The 19352-nt window shown below is 37.4% G+C and overlaps 1 protein-coding gene and 1 long non-coding RNA gene across 2 annotated transcripts in view; one reads left to right on the top strand and one right to left on the bottom strand.

Annotated features, from left to right (window-relative positions):
- The window catches only part of LOC102399885, a 52893-nt gene that overhangs the window by 25480 nt on the left and 8061 nt on the right, over positions 1–19352 (bottom strand). The gene's annotated exons all lie outside the window — the stretch shown is intronic.
- Positions 3156–19352, top strand: part of OSTN (osteocrin) — a 37297-nt gene continuing 21100 nt past the window's right edge. The window contains exon 1 of the mRNA XM_006050268.3: positions 3156–3632. The gene's annotated coding sequence lies outside the window, so the exon portion shown is untranslated. The remainder of the gene's footprint in view (positions 3633–19352) is intronic.

The following is a 19352-nucleotide window of genomic DNA, read 5'->3' as shown; positions in this document are numbered from 1 at the left end:
ACAACTTTGGAAATCATTTTGGCTATTTCTTATTAAGTTAAACATACCCTTGCCATGTGATCTAGAAATCCCATTTCTTTATATTTGCCCAGGTGAAATTAAAATGTATATCCACTAGAAGACTTCTATGTTAATGACTCTGGCAGCTTTATTCATAATCACCAAAAACTGGAAGCAATTCAAATTTTCACCAACTGGTAAATGATTAAGCAAATGTGGCACATCTACTCAAAAGAACATTCCCATTTTAAAAAGAAACCAAGTGCTGGTACATTTAGTAATATGGATATATCTCAGAAGCTTTATTCTGAGTAAAAGAAGCCAGACACCGAAGACTACATACTGTATAATTTCCTAAAGACTTCTGGAAAAAGCAAAATTATAGAGACAGAAATCAGATGGGTGGTTACCAGGACCTAGGACTTGGGTAGAGAATTAACTGTAAAGGGCAGTGGGGTGGGGGTGGGGCGCCTATAAAGATGGTCTTTATCTTGATTGTAGTGGAGGATACATACTGTCTACATTTGTCAAAACTCATCAAACTGTGCACTTTAAAAGGGTGAATTTTGTTTATGTAAATTATCCTTCAATAAACCTGACTTTAAAAAAAGCATCAGGAAGTATGGCATAACAGAGTGGGTAACAGTGGCATTCACACTCAAGTTGATCTTTACAAGGAATGCCATTTGTATGTCTCTTGGTGCAATTTTGAGGTTAAACAACATGCTGAGTCCTTTATCTCTCAGGTTTGACCAGAGGTAAATACAACAGGAGATTGTGTCCAGGAAGCAGAGTGAAATCTCAGTGTTTGCCTTCTAGGTTCCCTCCCTTGTAGATTACTCTTAACTACCTGTGTCCCTTGATGAAAAGTTACACTTCTGCCAAGCAACTTTCTCTACCAAGATCCCTCTGTTCTGGGTCCCTGTAATCTCACTTTTAATCCTTCAGGTTTAGAAATACCTGGCTATTATTGGGGGTTCAGTATACTGCACAATTCTTTCTCGTTCCTCCACACCCTGCCAACACTAAATTATTCTCAAATTATTCAATTTGAATGTACCATTTCCTTATTGCCAGAATCCTGAATGATATAGAAAACTAAGTCCTCTGGCCCCATCACTTTAAAAAAAAAATTTTATTGGAGTATAGTTGCTTTACAATGTTGTACTAGTTTCTGCTGTACAGCAAAATGAATCAGTTATATGTATACATACGTCCCATTTTCTTTTTAAATTTTCTTCCCATTTAGATCACTTCAGCACATTGAGACAAGTTCCCTGTGCTGCTGCTGCTGCTGCTGCTAAGTCGCTTCAGTCGTGTCCGCCTCTGTGCAACCCCATAGATGGAAGCCCAGCAGGCCCCGCCGTCCCTGGGATTCTCCAGCAAGAATACTGGAGTGGGTTGCCATTTCCTTCTCCAGTGCATGCAAGTGAAAAATGAGAGTGAAGTCGCTCAGTCGTGTCCGACTCAGTGACCCCATGGACTGCAGCCTACCAGGCTCCTCCATCCATGGGATTTTCCAGGCAAGAGTACTGGAGTGGGGTGCCATTGCCTTCTCCATAGACTAGGTTCTCAGTAGCTATCAATTTTATACACAGCAGTGTGTATCATTTTAAGTGTGAGCACTTTGGCTACCCTTTCACATATTTGATATTTAGTTTCTCCATCTGTTATATAATAATATTAATAATAATGCCTCATTAATAAGGTTATTATGAGAATTAAATAATGATGTAAGTTTTTAGTAATACTTTTTCCCTTTTTCATCTTAGTCTCTCTATTACTGGGTGTTTATTCTCCTTCAGTGTCTTCATATGCTTCTATTTCTACTCTCTCTTTTAAGTAACAATTTCTTTATTATGTATAAATGTATAAGTAATTTACATAGAGCTTTATAATGTGGAGAAGCCTGTATAAATGGCTTAAATGTACCATGGTTATGTTCCTGGAATAAACTGTTGCTATTTCTACTGCTACAGAACAGTTAAGTCAAATTTTTGAATTAGGTCAACAAAATCCACAAATAGGGTGGAATCTTTGGACTGTCTAAGCAGGGATAGATCTGGAATAAATCAGCCACAGATATCACTTGTCAGCACTCTAAGGGAGGCCTTTCAAATAAGGGTAGAAGGTACATCAAGAATATCAGCTTCTAGTAGCATTATGACGAATCCATTAAGTCTATATTGAGAGTTTTCCATCATGTGTATTCAAGTTAACATAATCGTTTTATTGCAGTAATGTCTAAACAAGGATCCACAATTAGGCTGTATTTTTATCTTGACTTGTGAATTATTGCTGCCAACTACTCAAATTTCAAGCTTGTTGAGACATATGTTATCCCTGGAAACCCTTCATAAAAATGAAGCATTTTACTGTCCCAGCAATTCAGTATAGTCTGGTCAGTTCTCCATCTAGATCTAAGTAAACCATGTAATAGTTCCTACACTAGTGAGTAGTATTTTAAATGGCTTTTAAAGTAAAACCAAAAAGAACAAATTTATTTCTATTTGTGCCAATTAATCTGGTTTGGATTCTCTTTTCCAACTTCTTAAATAATGGGACAGAATGAAGTTGTGGGAAAAGAACTGGATATGGAATTAAGAAGATCTGTATTTGAAATCTAGCTCTAATGCTGCTTCCTAGCTGGGTGATTTCATTAAATCATTTACCTAGCCTCAGTCTCTATCTGTCAAGTGGGGATCTACTGGTGACTTAAGTGAGCTAATAATGATCTGACAACATATTCCTTTAAGAACTTAATAACTTATTTTTTATAACTCATGTATGTAAAGTTTCAAATGTGATTAGTGAGAAATGGGAATGAAGGAAATTTTCAGACAGAGGCAAGAATGTTTTGGTTAAAAGGAAATTAAAAAACAAGAGAACAAAAGCAAGATGAAAATGAGTACAATGTATGCATTTATAGCCCACATGTCAGAGTTCAGTATTTATAGGTTTGTAAGTGACGGCCTTCCCAGTATAGCAAAATTAATTATGAAGTAGCTGTCAGTTTCAAGCTGTGTACCTGACTGAGGCTGAAACTAGTCCCCATTTCCACACAAGATCATTTAATTTAAGAGTCCAAAATATACACCAATAAATCAGTTGTGTTTCTGATTTTGTTTCCCTAAATCTTTTTTTGAAATGGCCTAGTGACTTTCTATTTAATGAATATTAGTGCATTTTATTTCGCAAATGTGATTTGTAATTATCAGAGCTGGACTGAAACCTTGAGAAGAGGTGATGAGTCCAAGACTGAACGCAATACTAAATGTATACTTAAATTTTCCAGAGCTGATGCTCCCGTTGCTACTTAAATTCCATGGTCAAAACAATAGATAGAATAAATATGAAAAAGAAGAATAGGAGATGGAAACAGAGAAAGAGAGACAGAGGTGAAGAAAGAGAGAGAGAAAAGAATGAGAGAGAGAGATTGAGAAGAAGCTTGGGAAAATGTTCAGTGGAAAATCTGTAGAAATGATGTAAGAGAAAGCAAAGGCAGGGATTGGAGTGAGGGGTGTATAACTGAGACTATAAAAACTCAGACAGAAAACTCACCATCAGAGCTGAGTTTGGGAGAAACTGCACAGACAGGACTCTAAAGTTAGACTCTCCTGATTTTTCACAAGGTAAGTTAAATATAAAAGCTGATAAAGAGTTAGGCTTTTTCCTTTTAACTGTTTTTTTAAAAGTTTTTGAGTACTTTTCAAATGCTTTGATTATATCTTGATTTTGTTAAAATTAGAAATGTTTTGGGGAATATTATCCTCTCTAAAATGAGTAAAATATCTAAGATATTTTGTAATGCAAACTTAGGGTAGAGATAATGGTTTGCTCAGGCATTTTGTATTTATTATATTGTTTTTGCTTTTATATTCTATTTCAAAATAAAGAGAAAAGGAACTCAAAATAATGATCCTATAAGAGTGTTAGATATATTAATTTTGCTTTTATCAAATATGTCCAGTGTTAGGAAATTTTTAAAGTTACAAAGTGGCCTGATTCTAAAAACCTAGGTAGAAAAGAAAGTTTCTCTCTTATCTTTATTTCTGTTAAAATTAGAACTTAAGAAACATCCCTATATTAACCAAATTATATGCTCTATGTTCTTCAAACCTATACTATCCAGTGCTTTTATTCTTATGAACCCAAATAGGCAAATATGATACTAATAACCTAGTTTAAAATAGACTTAGGTCATGTTTATTCTTCGGTATTTGAAGTGCTCTTGCTATTAATGATTGAATTAAGTGTTAATCTGAAACATATGCTTGAGTTCTGTTTAAGAAAAAATTTTAAATGTTGTTTTAAGTTTTGATCTGTGGAAACAGTGTACAGTCTACAAATTCAGTTCTAGCAAAACAAAATATGACTCCTTTGAATTCCAATTATAGGTTCTATAGGTTTAGGAAAGTGACTACTATGTATTTCTGAGTTATCTCTCTAGAAATTAGATAAACAATGATTTACGATGATTTCAGTGCTCAGGTAAGCTATAGAATTGATAGCAGTATATTTAATGGTCTCCCCCAAACATCAGGCACATTTTGTGTCTTCTCTTTAATTTGGTATTACTCTTCAGCACTCTTACAGAACTTTTCTAAGGAGAGCTTCCTGTAGATATGCATTCAAGTCTCCTCTTTATAAGTTAATTGAATGTGGCTTCATTCAGTAAGTTACTTAAGGTATTTAAGGTTATTTGCTTTCTCCCTTTATTTCTCAGGGTTTTTAACTGATTCTGATACAATGAATCATGGGCAATAAAGAAGCAGTTATGCTTAAAGACTAGGTTTGGGGACCTTAGGGGTGCAATTTTAATTTATTCAAATATTTTCATGATTTGAACATTAGTTAATAAAATTAGATTGGAACAGAACGCAAATTGAGCAGTCTCAAAATATTACCCCAACTCTGTCATTATGCAGTTGTGCAGCTTCAGGCAAGCTTAAGCACAGAGTGGTGCTCCATAACATTTTGTTATCATTGAAAAAAACAAAAGAACTAAAAGTGCCAGTGATACTGAATGTGAGAATGACCTGGGAAGCTCCCACATCTATCATTTTTCCCTATATTAGAGAATGAAGAATCAGTATCACAGATTCTTGGGGCTAATCCTTAGACATCATCTAATTTAACCTTCTTACCAACAATTCATCCACTGTGATCTGTACCCACCAGACAATCTTTGCTTAGATTCCATGTTATCAGAGGAACACAAGCTTTGGAGTCAGGAAAACAGCCTTCTAATCTCAGTCCCAACTTCATCAGCTTTTACGCAGCTTCCCAGGGGCTTCCTTCTTTCCTAGTAAAACTAGAGTTTGTGTGTATACAAATGAAGAGACACAAGTTCCCTCCTTGCCCTGGGCACCTCTCTACATGGGCCAATTTCAATGTCCCTGAAGATCTCTCTGATTAGAGATGTTTTTAGCTGAGTTCTCCTTTCTCCAAATAATTCTCAGGGCACCTCACAGGAACAGTGGTTAGCATCACTGGCCAGTAATTACTGGTGCTTTTGTTGGCATGAACTGGCTGTTGTTCAGTTTTGCCTTTTCTCCCTTATTGATGCCTCATCAGCTCTGGTCTCAGCAGAAAGCACACACTCCCTCCAGAACCAACTCTTCTGCCATGCCTCCTTCTGCTTACCCCCTCTCCATCCATTTTATATCTCCCTTTCATCTCCTCTTGCTTAGACAAGTTAATTACCTTTGAGTCTGGCTCTCTCCATTTACTGAGACTGAAAGTGAAAAGTGGAAGTCTCTCAGTCGTATTCAACTCTTTGTGACCCCAAGGACTACACAGTCCATGGAATTCTCCAGGTCAGAATACTGGAGTTGGTAGCCTTTCCTTTCTCCAGAGGATCTTCCCCACCCAATAATCCAACCCAGGTCTCCCACATTGCAGGTGGATTTTTTTCCAGCTGAGCCACAAGGGAAGCCCAACAATACTGGAGTGGGTAGCCTATTCCTTCTCCCAGGGATCTTCCCAACCCACGAATCAAACTGGGGTCTCCTGCATTGCAGGTGGATTCTTTACCAACTGAGCTATCAGAGAAGCCCTTACTGAAAATAGTAAATTCCAGTCGCTGATGATAGCCTCCTTCTTTTCTAAAACTCTATGTTCCTAAGATACAAGGCTCTAACCATTGTGAAAAATGCACCTTTAAAATATCAGCTGGGCCACCACTGATAACTTGGCTATTGGCCCACCAAGTAAGAGCTTTGGCTTTGCATGGTCCTCTCCAAGAGCCTTTCCATGGATTTCTCCATGACTTCCCTGTGTTCCCACCTTGGTGGTTGAATTTCCTTGCAAACTCTGACTTGTCCATCCATGCCAGGGCACTAAGATATTTAAACAGTGACATCTCTTCCTCATCCATAGTCCATCCCTTCCTGACTGCTCCCATGTTTGCATACAGTCCAGTTCCTGTAGTGAAGTCCTTAACTACCATAACAACCACGTTGGCTCCACTTCCATTACACAGCCTCACTATGCTATACTGTCAACATTACAAAAACTGTAGGAAAACCATGATTCAACATAATTAGTGATTTTTTTAAAAAATAAAATTAATAGAGATATTTTATGAACCATAAAACAAAATATAAAATCATTTAAAATTCAATTAAAATTTTACTTTGGTTAATATAATAAGAGTTTGAAGAATAATTATATTTTAAGTATAACAGATTTTTCCCTTTGCTTTCTTTTCATTATGATATTATTCATGCGTGCATGCTTGCTAAGTTGCTTTAGTCATGTCCGACTCTTTGCGACTCCATAGACTGTAGCTCACTGGGCTCCTCTGTCCATAGGATCCTCCAGGCAAGAATACTGGACTGAGTTGCAAGGGATCTTCCTGGCCCAGGGATCAAACTCACATCTCTTATGTCTCCTGCATTGGCAGTCAAGCTCTTTACCACTAGTATCACCTGGGAAGCCAGATATTGTTCATAGTTTTACACTAATATTTTAATAGAAATATTATGGCTGAAATTAATGATAATTCATAGTATACTATAACATTAAATGTTAAAAGTAATTGCCATTTATAACTCTTTAGTAAAATTTCCTTCCCTCAGTCAATATTATTTCATTATATTTTATTTTCTATCACTATGCTATAATTCTAGATTCCAAGGTCCAATTTTATTCCTTAAAGTGAACAAGGATAAAAATTTTTCATAAAAATAAAAGAATAAAAAGAACATTTTGACAAGTTGCCATTTTTAGAAGGCAATATCAGGATGTGGTGGTTTAGTCGCTATGCCATTTTCAACTCTTGCAACCCCAAGGACTGTAGCCTGCCAGGGTCCTCTTTCCATGGGATTCTCCAGGTAAGAATACTGGAGTGGGTTGTCATTTCCTTCTCCAGGGGATCTTCCCAACCCGGGAATGGAACCCAGGTCTCCTGCACTGCAGGCAGATTCTTTACTGACTGAGCTAGGAGGGAAGCACCTAATATCGGGATAATAATAGCTATTATTTAATAAGTTATCACTTTATGCCTGTCCCTTTACCTGTATTATTTCTAGTCCTTACAATAAGCCTAAAAAGTAAGTTTTTGCCCCATTTTCCTGGTGAAGATATTAAAAACAATGAAGCTAAGTAACATTTCCAGTCAAGACTCATATTCAAGTCTGTGTAACTTAAGAACAACCAGTCTCTTTCTACTAACTCACTTTTCTTGGATTAGAAAATATAACTACAATACCAGGAGTCAGGAGATGAGGAAGTAACCTGAGTTGGGTCAGTTCATCTATTAAAAAATAGAATTATAATATTTTCCATATAAATCATAGCTTGACTATTAGGAGGATGAAAGGAGATAGACAGATTTCAAAATAATAAAGTACCTTGCAGACATTAAAATAAAAAAGATTATTTACAACAACTGTACTTGAAGGAAATGAAAGAATTACAGGAAGAGTCTGCTCTTGCAGGAGGAAATCATTGGCTGGGCAGGGCCAGTGGCCAAGGAGTTTTCATCTCCGCCAGGCTGTGAGCAACTGGATGACAGAAAGAGTGTCTCATTCATGTTTATATCCCTGGTGCCTAATAAATGCATCTTGTTGAGTATTATAAAATATTTTTGGCTTTTATTTATATTTTAGAGTATTTTTTCATTGATTATATTGTCTAATTTAATGTAATTGAAATGTAATTTACTATTTTATTAAATAGTATTCATACAGGCTAAGTCGCTTTGCTGCTGCTGCTGCTGCTGCTAAGTCGCTTCAGTCGTGTCTGACTCTGTACGACCCCATAGACGGCAGCCCACCAGGCTCCCTCGTCCCTGGGATTCTCCAGGCAAGAACACTGAAGTGGGTTGCCATTTCCTTCTCCTAAGTCGCTTCAGTTCAGTTCAGTTCAGTTCAGTCACTCAGTCGTGTCCACTCGGCTCCTCTATTCCTGGGATTCTCCAGGCAAGAATGCTGGAGTGGGTTGCCATTTCCTTCTCCAATGCATAAAAGTGAAAAGTGAAAGTGAAGTCGCTCAGTTGTGCCCAACTCTTAGCTACCCCATGGACTGCAGCCTACCAGGCTCCTCCATCCATGGGATTTTTCAGGCAAGACTGGCGTGGGTTGCCATTGCCTTCTCCGGCTAAGTAGCTTTCAGTTCAGTTCAGTCGCTCAGTCGTGTCCAACTCTTTGCGACGCCATGAATCGCAGCACGCCAGGCCTCCCTGTCCATCACCAACTCCCAGGGTTCAGTCAGACTCACGTCCATCGAGTCGGTGATGCCATCCAGCCATCTCATCCTCTGTCGTCCCCTTCTCCTCCTGCCCCCAATCCCTCCCAGCATGAGTCTTTTCCAATGAGTCAATCTTCTCATGAGTGACCAAAGTACTGGAGTTTCAGCTTTAGCATTATTCCTTCCAAAGAAATCCCAGGGCTGATCTCCTTCAGAATGGACTGGCTGGATCTCCTTGCAGTCCAAGGGATTCTCAAGAGTCTTCTCCAACACCACAGTTCAAAAGTATTAATTCTTCGGCGCTCAGCTTTCTTCACAGTTCATCTCTCACATCCATACATGACCACTGGAAAAACCATAGCATTGACTAGACGGACCTTTGTTGGCAAAGTAATGTCTCTGCTTTTCAATATACTATCTAGGCTGGTTGCTTTAATCGTGTCCAAATCTGTGTGACCCCATGGACTGTAGCCCCCCAGGTTTCTCTATCCATGGGACAGAGGCAAGAATTCCAAGCAAGAATACTAGAGCAGGTTGCCATGCCCTCCTTCAGGGAATCTTCCTGACTCAGGGATCAAACCCACATCTCTCATGTCTCCTGCATTGGCAGGTGGGTTCTTTACCACTAGCACCACCTGGGAAGCCCATTAAATAGTATATGCAATTACAAAGTGGAGTAAAAAGTGAAGGAGGTGGTAATAGTCCATATTATCCTGATGCATATATATGCCATATTTAACTGCATTTATCCAACTTTACTCTCTGAATGCCTTTTCATACCACATAAAAATGGCTTGTATCAAATGACTGAATAGCATGTGTATGTGCAAGTCTATCTACATTTCCCTGTCTCTAGTTCTGAAGATTATTTTTTCTCCCATTATTAACTGTTAGAATTAAACCACAAGTTCTCTTACCAGTATTTTACACAATCATACACGAAGTTCTCTTCTATTTCTAGAGGACATAATTTACTATGAAGAAATTTACAATATTTCAGGGATCAGAATGCAAATTAGTGTTTGATAAGGAGAAATCTTAAACTTTACAGGAATAATGATTAGGGAATAAGGAAACATGTCCCTCTCATTAGAATGAGAATCTGTGATGTGAAATATGAACAGACATACCAGGAGTTTGGCATAACTTCATCACATATTATTGTAGGTATAAAAGTTGGGCAAATCTCTTCCCATGACTAAGCCTTAGTTTCCATATCACTTAGTATCTGTCCCACCTTCTGTTTACCTACCACAAAGGGCGGCTTCATTCGTTCATTCTTTCAACACATAATACTGACTCCCTGCCAGGAATTATGTTGGGTGCTGAGATAAAATAGTGAACATGACATAGTTCCTACCCTCAAGGAATTTACAGCAACATTTACATAGTTTACTTATGTGGGCTTTTTAATAATGTGATCTTACTAATATCATGGTAGGTTTCTACCTTCTTAAATTTGTGCAAGAAAGATACTAGCAGAATGGTTGAAAATTCAAAATGGAAAAAAAATTGAGGTTTAACAACAAAGTTTTATGATTTTGGAAGACAATAGTGTCTGAAAAAGAACAAAAATGGTGCCAGACAGAATAAAGTCACTTAACACATGTATACTAGTAAATTATCATTCTTCCTGATTTGTAGTACTCAGGGAAAGTCATTTTAAAATGCAGGTGTCTGCCACCTTAAGAACACCTCATCCATACACATCTGACTTTATAAGCAATTTGTTTTGGAGATGGGAAAATGCTTTATACTTCCACAAATAAGTTAAACTTGAAGAAGCATGAAACTGAGAGGCTGAAAGCATTACGATGTTGTTCTGGCTCTTCTAACTGGCTTTGTGACTTTGGAAAATTGACTATTACTGATGGAAGAACAATGAGAAATGAGAAAGAATGCATTTCTGACATTTTCATTTAAAAAAAAATGAAATGTTAAGTTTCTCAGTCTCAATTTGCACCTTCTTTTCAAAATCATACTCAATATATCAAGCAAATGCCTATCACACAATCTACTGAAAAGAGCAAATTTCACACAGAGAATTTTAAATAAAATAAACACCAAGTATTTCTCAGATGTATTTCAGTGAGAATGATATAGACAATGTATATGCTAGTGATAGAAGCAACCAGCTGTAGTTCAATTGCTCTTGGGTGAAAATCCTCAATGACTTTAAATTAAGTATTTGAGTTTAAGAGGATCTGAAACTAATTCCCACTTCTGAAGTTCTAAGTGCCTTAACCACGATTAGTTCTCTTGTTTGTGGAGCTGACTGCACCAAAGGTTGTGGCATGGAAGCACCAATAAAGGAGAGATTCCAGCGTCCAAGTCTCTGCTTTCCAGCAGGAGAGTGTCTCAAGCACCTGGTTTCTTCTCTCATCAATGAAAACTGGAAACAACCTTAATGCCTGTTCGAATGTCACTCATTGAAACATTAAGATTATGCCTATAATGTCAAACTGTTCTGTATCCTCTTGATTTTTTAACATAGACTTTGCTGATTGACTTTAAAGATGGCCCCAAATCCCCTAAGTCATTGTGGGTATAAGCTTTACTTTCCCTGGAAGGACTTGACTTCAGATACCTGCCTTGGGCTCAATAATAATCATTTTATACAAAATGGTTTCAGGCAAAATTTAGAGTTTCCATTGAAAAGTTTTACCTATGATAAAATAAGAATGACGCAGTGTTTTTTCACAGATAAACGTATATCTTTATACATTCTCAATAAAAATATTAAACATAAAAGTACATGTTTTATTGCTCTTGCTCAGCAAACAAGGCAAATCCATAATGATTTGTGCCACTTGTAAATTAAACAATTCTAAATTAAACAAATTTAGATAATTAAAATGTGAGATCATACATGAGGTTTATTAGACAACTTGACAGTTTAGGCATCTTGCTCAAGGTTAACTAGCACAACAAGGAAATTATCCCTATCCTTCAAGTCTGATTCTGAATTTTCCTCACCATCACAGAAATATATGTTTTCTATATATCTGAAATTTTCTATTATCAAAAAGTCTTACTCTTGTATTTAAAATTATTTTGTATTATTATTTTGTAATAATTTTGTATCCATTAATATATGAAGTAGGAAACAGCAACCCACCCCAGTGGAGTGGACTCTCCACCCTTGACTGGAGAGTCCCACGATCAGAGGAGCCTGGTGGGCTATAGACAGTCTATGGGGTTGGTGGAGTATAGTTCGTGGGGTCACAAAGAGTTGGACACAACAGAGAGGACTGGGCACATCCACTAATACTAAGACTTGTGAGTACTCTGAAAGGAGTCAAAGGATTATTTTACCTTGATAGACACACTATTAATAACAAATACAGAGGAACAGGAACTCAGTCAAATCTTTAAATTTTTTAACATTATGTGATTTAAAAAAAAAATTTAGTCATTTTCTGGCTGCATCACATCTTAGTTGCAGCATGCAGGATCTTAGTTGGGGAACCCTGGCTGTGTCTGGGCAACACTAGTTGCCCCGAGGCAAGTGGGATCTTAGTTCCATGACCAGAGATTGAACCCACGTCCCTTACATTGTAAGCTGGATTCTCAACCACTGGACTACCAGGGAACTCCCAACATTATGTGATTTTTTTAAAATTTACAGCTAATAATGCATTAAATATTGCACAATCCTTTCTCTCACCCCCAAAAAGCAGACATAACTGCTGCATACCAGGGCATCTGGATCCTCCCTCAGCTCTAACATCTTTGTTTCTAAAGTGTAGGGGAACTGAGTATACTGTCTTAAGAATGATGAGAAAAAAAACTTCAAGTAAATATTTGAAAGTAAATAGATATAGCTTATTTCATCCATTCTGTGCACTTTGAACATCTCTAAAATTGGAGCACGTTACACTTGATTGCTGTTGTTGTTGTTTAGTCGCTCAGTCTTGTCCGACTCTTTTGCAACCCCATGAACTGTAGCCTGTCAGGCTCTTCTGTCCATACGATTTCCCAGGCAAGAACACTAGATCAGGTTGCCATTTTCTTCTCCAGGGGATCTTCCCAACACAGGGATCAAATTTGTGTCTCCTGAATTGGCAGACAGATTCTTTACCACTGAGACACAGGGATGCCCTTACACCTGATTGCATGTCAAAACTTAATTGATAGCATTTTTTTCTTTCTTAAAATACACTTATAAAATCGAATCACTGCAAATGAAATCTTAAAATCAAAGACTTGAAGGCCCTCTCTTTTCAGTTAGAAATACTTTAAATTAATGAGAAGTGTTTTTATGTGAAAACCTAAATGCAAAGTCTTATGCATAGACCCACCTGATTTGAGGGAGGGCAGAAAGGTTTTCTCAGCCAAACCTACACTAACAACATACAGTGTCTGTGCTTCCATCAGAAAAGAGTTGGATTCAGCAACAGTCTTTACAAAAGCTAGAAGCAACTTTAGAGGTCATTTGCCCAAAATCATATAGTGAAATAACAGCCAAGCAAGAGCAGGGCCTGAGTCTCAGAACCCCTAGCTCAGGTCTCTATCATACAGACTTTGTGTTAACCATTGTCCCTTAGACGCACCTTTACAATAAAAAAAAAGGTAGTTACTCTATTATCTACTATGCTGGAAGCTTTCCTCCATTACTAAAATGACTCGGGTGAGCATGACTTTATGGAGAAGGATAAACGCTACACTGTAGAAGTAGCCTACAATATCGGGCTTCCCAGGTTACAATAGTGGTAAAGAACCCACCTGCCCAAGCATGAGACATAAGAGCCTCAGGTTGGATCCCTGGGTTGGGAAGATGCCCAGGAGAAGGGCATGGCAACCCAGTCCATTATTCATGCCTGGAGAATCTCATGGACAGAGGATCCTGGGGGGCTACAGTCCACAGGGTCACACAGAGTCGGGCACAACCAAAGCAACTTAGCATGCAAAGGGTATGCTTTCGAATTTACTCTGCTTTTCAGTTTTACTGTGGGACCAAGGTGACCCACCACTTGCCTAGAAGACCACCCCTGTTTTCAGAGAAAGAAGTTTTGAGGAGTGTTATGTGCAGGCTCACAAGGCCATTTCCCAGTGACAGAACTAGGGACCTTTCACAACATGTCCTGTTAAATCTCACTTAAATGCCTGCAATGTCACAGTGGGAGAGGATTTTTAAGTTTAATTACTTTTTAAAGTACTTTATCTTTAATTAAGACTTTAATTTCTGTTGAAAGTAATGTGGGTAGAGTCTATTTTGTATATTTCCAATTAAGAAAGTAGTAATATAAAACATCCAAAGAATTATCTAGACTAAACCTAAAAATTTAGTCCTCTCATGAATTTCTAATGGTTAGATCCACTATATCTAAGTCAGACCTTGTTGAGAAATTTCCTTAGTAACCTGAGTGATTTGGTTTTCTTCAATACCAGCCCTCAAAGAATGGTTGCCAATCTTTTCCTAGCCCAGTCCACTTTAGAGATTATTTTTCATAATAACGATGACTCATTGCAGCCCTGATGGTCAATAATGCAAACATCTTTTTCGTTTTAGCAGACTTCTCATTTAATCTTATTTTAAATAAAGTATATCAGAATTTTTAATACGTCAATGTGCACTGTCAGTGTTTTAAAGGAATATATGTGAAAGTGAAAGTTGCTCACTCACGTCCGACTCTTTGCAACCCCATGGACTGTAGTCCGTGGAATTCTCCAGGACAGAATACTGGAGTGGGCAGCCTTTCCCTTCTCCAGGGGATCTTCCCAACCCAGGGATCCAACCCAGGTCTACCACATTGCAGTCAGATTCTTTACCAGCTGAGCCACACGGGAAGCCTTGTGGCTATAATAAATGTCTATCTGCAACCCAAACTTCAGTGACAAACCATCAGCTCTTCCTCCTCCCACCACAACTCCAGCCGCAGATTGGATGATCCTTTCAGGGTATAGTGAGTTCTTGCATGTGAAAACTCTTTGAAGCAAAGGTTAAGATGTTACACAATGTAAGACATTTGTTTATTCAATAGCAATATCATTAGTGACAATATGTAGACATGGTAGACCAATGGACTGAAAATGAAGTACACGCCTAATCTTATAAGGTAGAGCTCATGCCTACTGTCTATTTGGAAACTCTTCGCCTTAGAGAACTATTATTCAAAAATTTCTCAATGAAAATTATGGCTGTACAAAAAATAATTCCAGGTGCCTCCACTGTCATATATTCACACAATGAACATCCTTTGAATGTTCTTTCTGGAATTCGCTGTGTACATGGTGCTGAGTAGATTTTTAGTCATGGACTAAATTTATCCACTATCAACAAAATAGGGAAATGGAGCTCAACCTGGTCTTTTCCTTCCCTCCCTATAATTTCCTCTGTTTCTAATTTTGTAGCAATCAAGTTTCAACAAGTTAATCAAATGTCTTTTGTGTGGCAGGTGCCAGGGTGTTTGTTTTCATTAGTGTACCAAATGCCATATTTAGGAACTTGGCCTTTTGGTTAACTGGCTACAAGCATGGCTTTAAACCATTAAATGTGTGTATTTAAACTCAGCATTTATTTTTATTTCTCCCTATCCAAATAATCAGGATGTGGTTATCTGTAAGATGACACATTATGACTTTTTTCCTATATACACCCAAGAACAAAAATATATGCCTCAGACATAATCATCAATATTATAAACACCCATCATCCTGTGCCATTTATAAGATTGCAGAGATGAAGAGAAACCTGGTTAGTAAAATGTGCATAAAAATAGATGAAGAAAGTCCACACAGGAAAGCTTATAAAATTGAAAAATTTTGAGACTTTAAAAAAAGAGTGGAAAGAAAACATCACAATTATAAGCTTATCTTTGAGTGAATAGAAGAGTTACTTTTTTAAAGATATGCCAGAAATATGAGATCATTGTAAAAAAAATGTTATATTTTTAATATATCTTACCTTTTGCTGAGGAAAGTCAAAGACATCAGCAAAATCAGAAGGAAAAATAAGATTCAATGCCTGATTTTCTAAAAGAATAAGTAATGCAGTTTTTGGTTGGTATTTTTTACCAGATAACTTTTACATTTCTTCCTGTTAGTTTTCTTCTGTCCTAATTTAGAGAAATAATCATGATCAGCTCTATTTAGAAGAGAAGCTATGGGGCAAAGGAGAAAAGGAAAGATATACTCATCTGAATGCAGAGTTCCAAAGAATAGCAAGAAGAGATAAGAAAGCCTTCCTCAGAGATCAATGCGAAAAAATAGAGGAGAAAACAATAGAATGGGAAAGACTAGAGATTTCTTCAAGAAAATAAGAGCTACCAAGGGAATATATCATGCAAAGATGGGCACAATAAAGGACAGAAACAGTATGGACCTAATAAAAGTAGAAGATATTAGAGGAGGTAGCAAGAATACACAGAAGAACTATACAAAAAATATCTTAATGGTGTGATCACTCACCTAGAGCCAGACATCTTGGAATGCAAAGTCAAGTGGGCCTTAGGAAACATCACTACAAACAAAGCTAGTGGAGGTGATGGAATTCCAACTGAGCTATTTCAAATCCTGAAAGATGATGCTGTGAAAGTACTGCATTCAATATGCCAGCAAATTTGGAAAACTCAGCAGTGGCCACAGGACTGGAAAAGGTCAGTTTTCATTCCAATCCCAAAGAAAGGCAATGACAAAGAGCGTTCAAACTACCCCACAATTGCACTCATCTCACATGCTGGCAAAGTAGTGCTCAAAATTCTCCAAGCCAGGCTTCAACAGTATGTGAACCATGAACTTCCAGATGTTCAAGTTGGATTTAGAAAAGGCAGAAGAACCAGAGATCAAATTGCCAACATCTCTTGGATCATAGATAAAGCAAGAGAGTTCCAGAAAAAACATCTACTTCTGCTTCACTGACTACGCCAAAGCCTTTGATTGTGTGGATCACAACAAACTGTGGAAAATTCTTCAAGATATGGGAATACCAAACCACCTTACCTTCCTCCTGAGAAATCTGTATGCAGGACAAGAAGCAACAGTTAGAACCGGACATGGAACAGCAATCTGGTTCCAAATTGAGAAAGGAGTACGTCAAGGGTGTATATTGTCACCCTGCTTATTTAACTTCTATGTAGATTACATCATAAGAAATTCTGGGCTGGATGAAGTTCAATCTGGAAACAAGATTGCCAGGAGAAATATCAATAATCTCAGATCTGCAGATGACACCACACTTATGGCAGAAAGTGAAGCAGAACTAAAGAACCTCTTGATGAAAGTGAAAGAGGAGAGTAACATTCAAAAAATGAAGATCATGGCATCTTTTCTCATCAATTTATGGCAAATAGATGTGGATACAATGAAAACAGTGACATACTTTCTTTTCCTGGGCTTCAAAATCACTGCAGATGGTGACTGCACCCATGAAATTAAAAGATGCTTGCTCCTTGGAAGAAAAGCTATGAGCAACCTAGACAGCATATTAAAAAGCAGAGGAAAAAAAAAAAAAAGCAGAGACATTACTTTGCCAACAAAGGTCCACCTAGCCAAAGTTATGGTTTTTCCAGTAGTCATGTATAGATGTGAGAGTTGGATTGTGAAGAAAGCTGAGAGCCGAAGAATTGATACTTTTGAACTGTGCTGTTGGAGAAGACCTTTGAGAGTCCCCTGGACTGCAAGGGCATCAGACTAGTCCATCCTAAAGGAAAGCAGCCCTGAATATTCATTGGAAGGACTGATGCTGAAGCTGAAACGTCAATACTTTGGCTACCTGCTGTGAAGAGGTGACTGATTGGAAAAGACCCTGATGCTGGGAAAGATTGAAGGCAGGAGGAGAAGGAGACAACAGAGGATGAGATGATTGTATGGCATCATTGACTTAATGGACATGAGTCTGTTCAAGCTTTGGGAGTTGGTGGTGGACAGGGAGGCCTGGTGTGCTGCAGTCCATGGGTCACAAAGAGTCTGACACAACTGAGCAACTGAACAATATATGCGGTGGAGAGTTTATACATGAATTAATCCAACCTCTCAAAGTTCTTTTGAAGTCAGCATTACTCCTCATTTCACCAATATGGAAAATAAATTTCAACAGATTAAGTAACACACACGCAAGGCCATACTATTACTAAAGCAAATATGAGTCTCAAATCCAAGTATTCAGATTGAATAATAATTCTTTTTGCTCCCTGCAGATTTCCAAATGATTTTTTTTTTTAAGGAAACAGAAGTTTGCTGAGAATTGTTATTAATGATGAACTGGGGGACTTCCCAGTGTCATGTGTTAAGTGGAGAAGTCGAGTCGCTTTTATTGGTAGCCCAGAGCCAGAGATCTTTTCCCAGCAGGACAAGGCCTCCCATTTTAACCAGCAGTCAGACTGGCAGCCAGAAGGTCTAATCTATATTGTTAATAAGCTTTAATTGGATTTATAGTGCTTTATTAATGTAAAAATTCATAAAAGTATCAATGACACACGTTTGTGCTTACTACACAGAATTAATAAATGCAGCCTTTTGACTTATTTGCTTTCCTGTGTATATACAGGTAAAACCTGAGTCCCTTATGCTTTCTTCATAATCTTATATTCTCCCCCACTTTCCCCAGAAGCAATCAGTCACGAATCAACTTCTGTTGGTCTCTATTTTAATTATAGGTATAGATTTCAAAATACAGGAAATTGCTTTATGTATTTCCAATTTAGGTAAATGGTAGCATGGCATATAAACTGTTCTAGAATTTCTAATCTCCCCTCAAACCTGCTCTATTTTAAATCCATGCATACCAGGTTCGATGCACGATACTGGATGCTTGGGGCTGGTGCACTGGGACGACCCAGAGGGATGGAATGGGGAGGGAGGAGGGAGGAGGGTTCAGGATGGGGAACACATGTATACCTGTGGCAGATTCATTTTGATATTTGGCAAAACTAATACAATTATGTAAAGTTTAAAAATAAAATTAAAAAAATAAATAAATAAATAAATCCATGCATACAATTACACATAACATTTACATCATTTGTTTGAACTATAGATAACACATATATTTAAATCGTTTGCTTTAAGTCCACACTATGAATGTACCTCAACTGACAAATCCATTTCCTTCTGAATAAGGTACTTGGGTTGATTCATTTTTTCACTGCTATAAACAATGAGGCTATGAACTTTCAAATACATGTTTTCTTATAAACTTTGGCCCATTTTTGTTTAATTGTGTCTGTTTTTTAAATTTTATTAATCAGTTACTTAAATGTTTAAAATGCTAATCTTGCTTTTTTATATCTGTTCAAAATACATTTCATTGGTCATTTGTTATTTATTGCAATTTGTTTACTGTACCTTATCACATGGAAAATTTCAATTTTGATATAATGTAATTTGTTAACTTTTTCTATGAAGTTCACCTTTTGAATCTTGCTCAAAAAATCCTTTTAAATCACAGGACATAAAGATATTCTACTATTGGAACAGTGGTGTTTTTGAAATTTCATATAAAATTACTTTTAGACACAGCACATTCTGTCTTGTTCACTGCAAACCCCAGCAGGGGTTGGTTTATCATACCTAGTCAATTTAACACATTTCTCCTTAGGTACATGATGTTGTAACCTGTGGATTACAAAGAATAAGGTTCCACAAACTAGATTTCTCAGACTTGGGGTTTTTTTAGTTAAATTATGATTATAGCTGTACAACCCCAGTCTAGGTTTCCA

This window comes from Bubalus bubalis, chromosome 1 (assembly GCF_019923935.1).
Source record: "Bubalus bubalis isolate 160015118507 breed Murrah chromosome 1, NDDB_SH_1, whole genome shotgun sequence".
NCBI classification, from domain to species: Eukaryota; Metazoa; Chordata; class Mammalia; order Artiodactyla; family Bovidae; genus Bubalus; species Bubalus bubalis.
The sequence above is the reverse complement of the archived record's forward strand: the minus strand, read 5'-3'. Positions and strand labels throughout refer to the sequence as shown.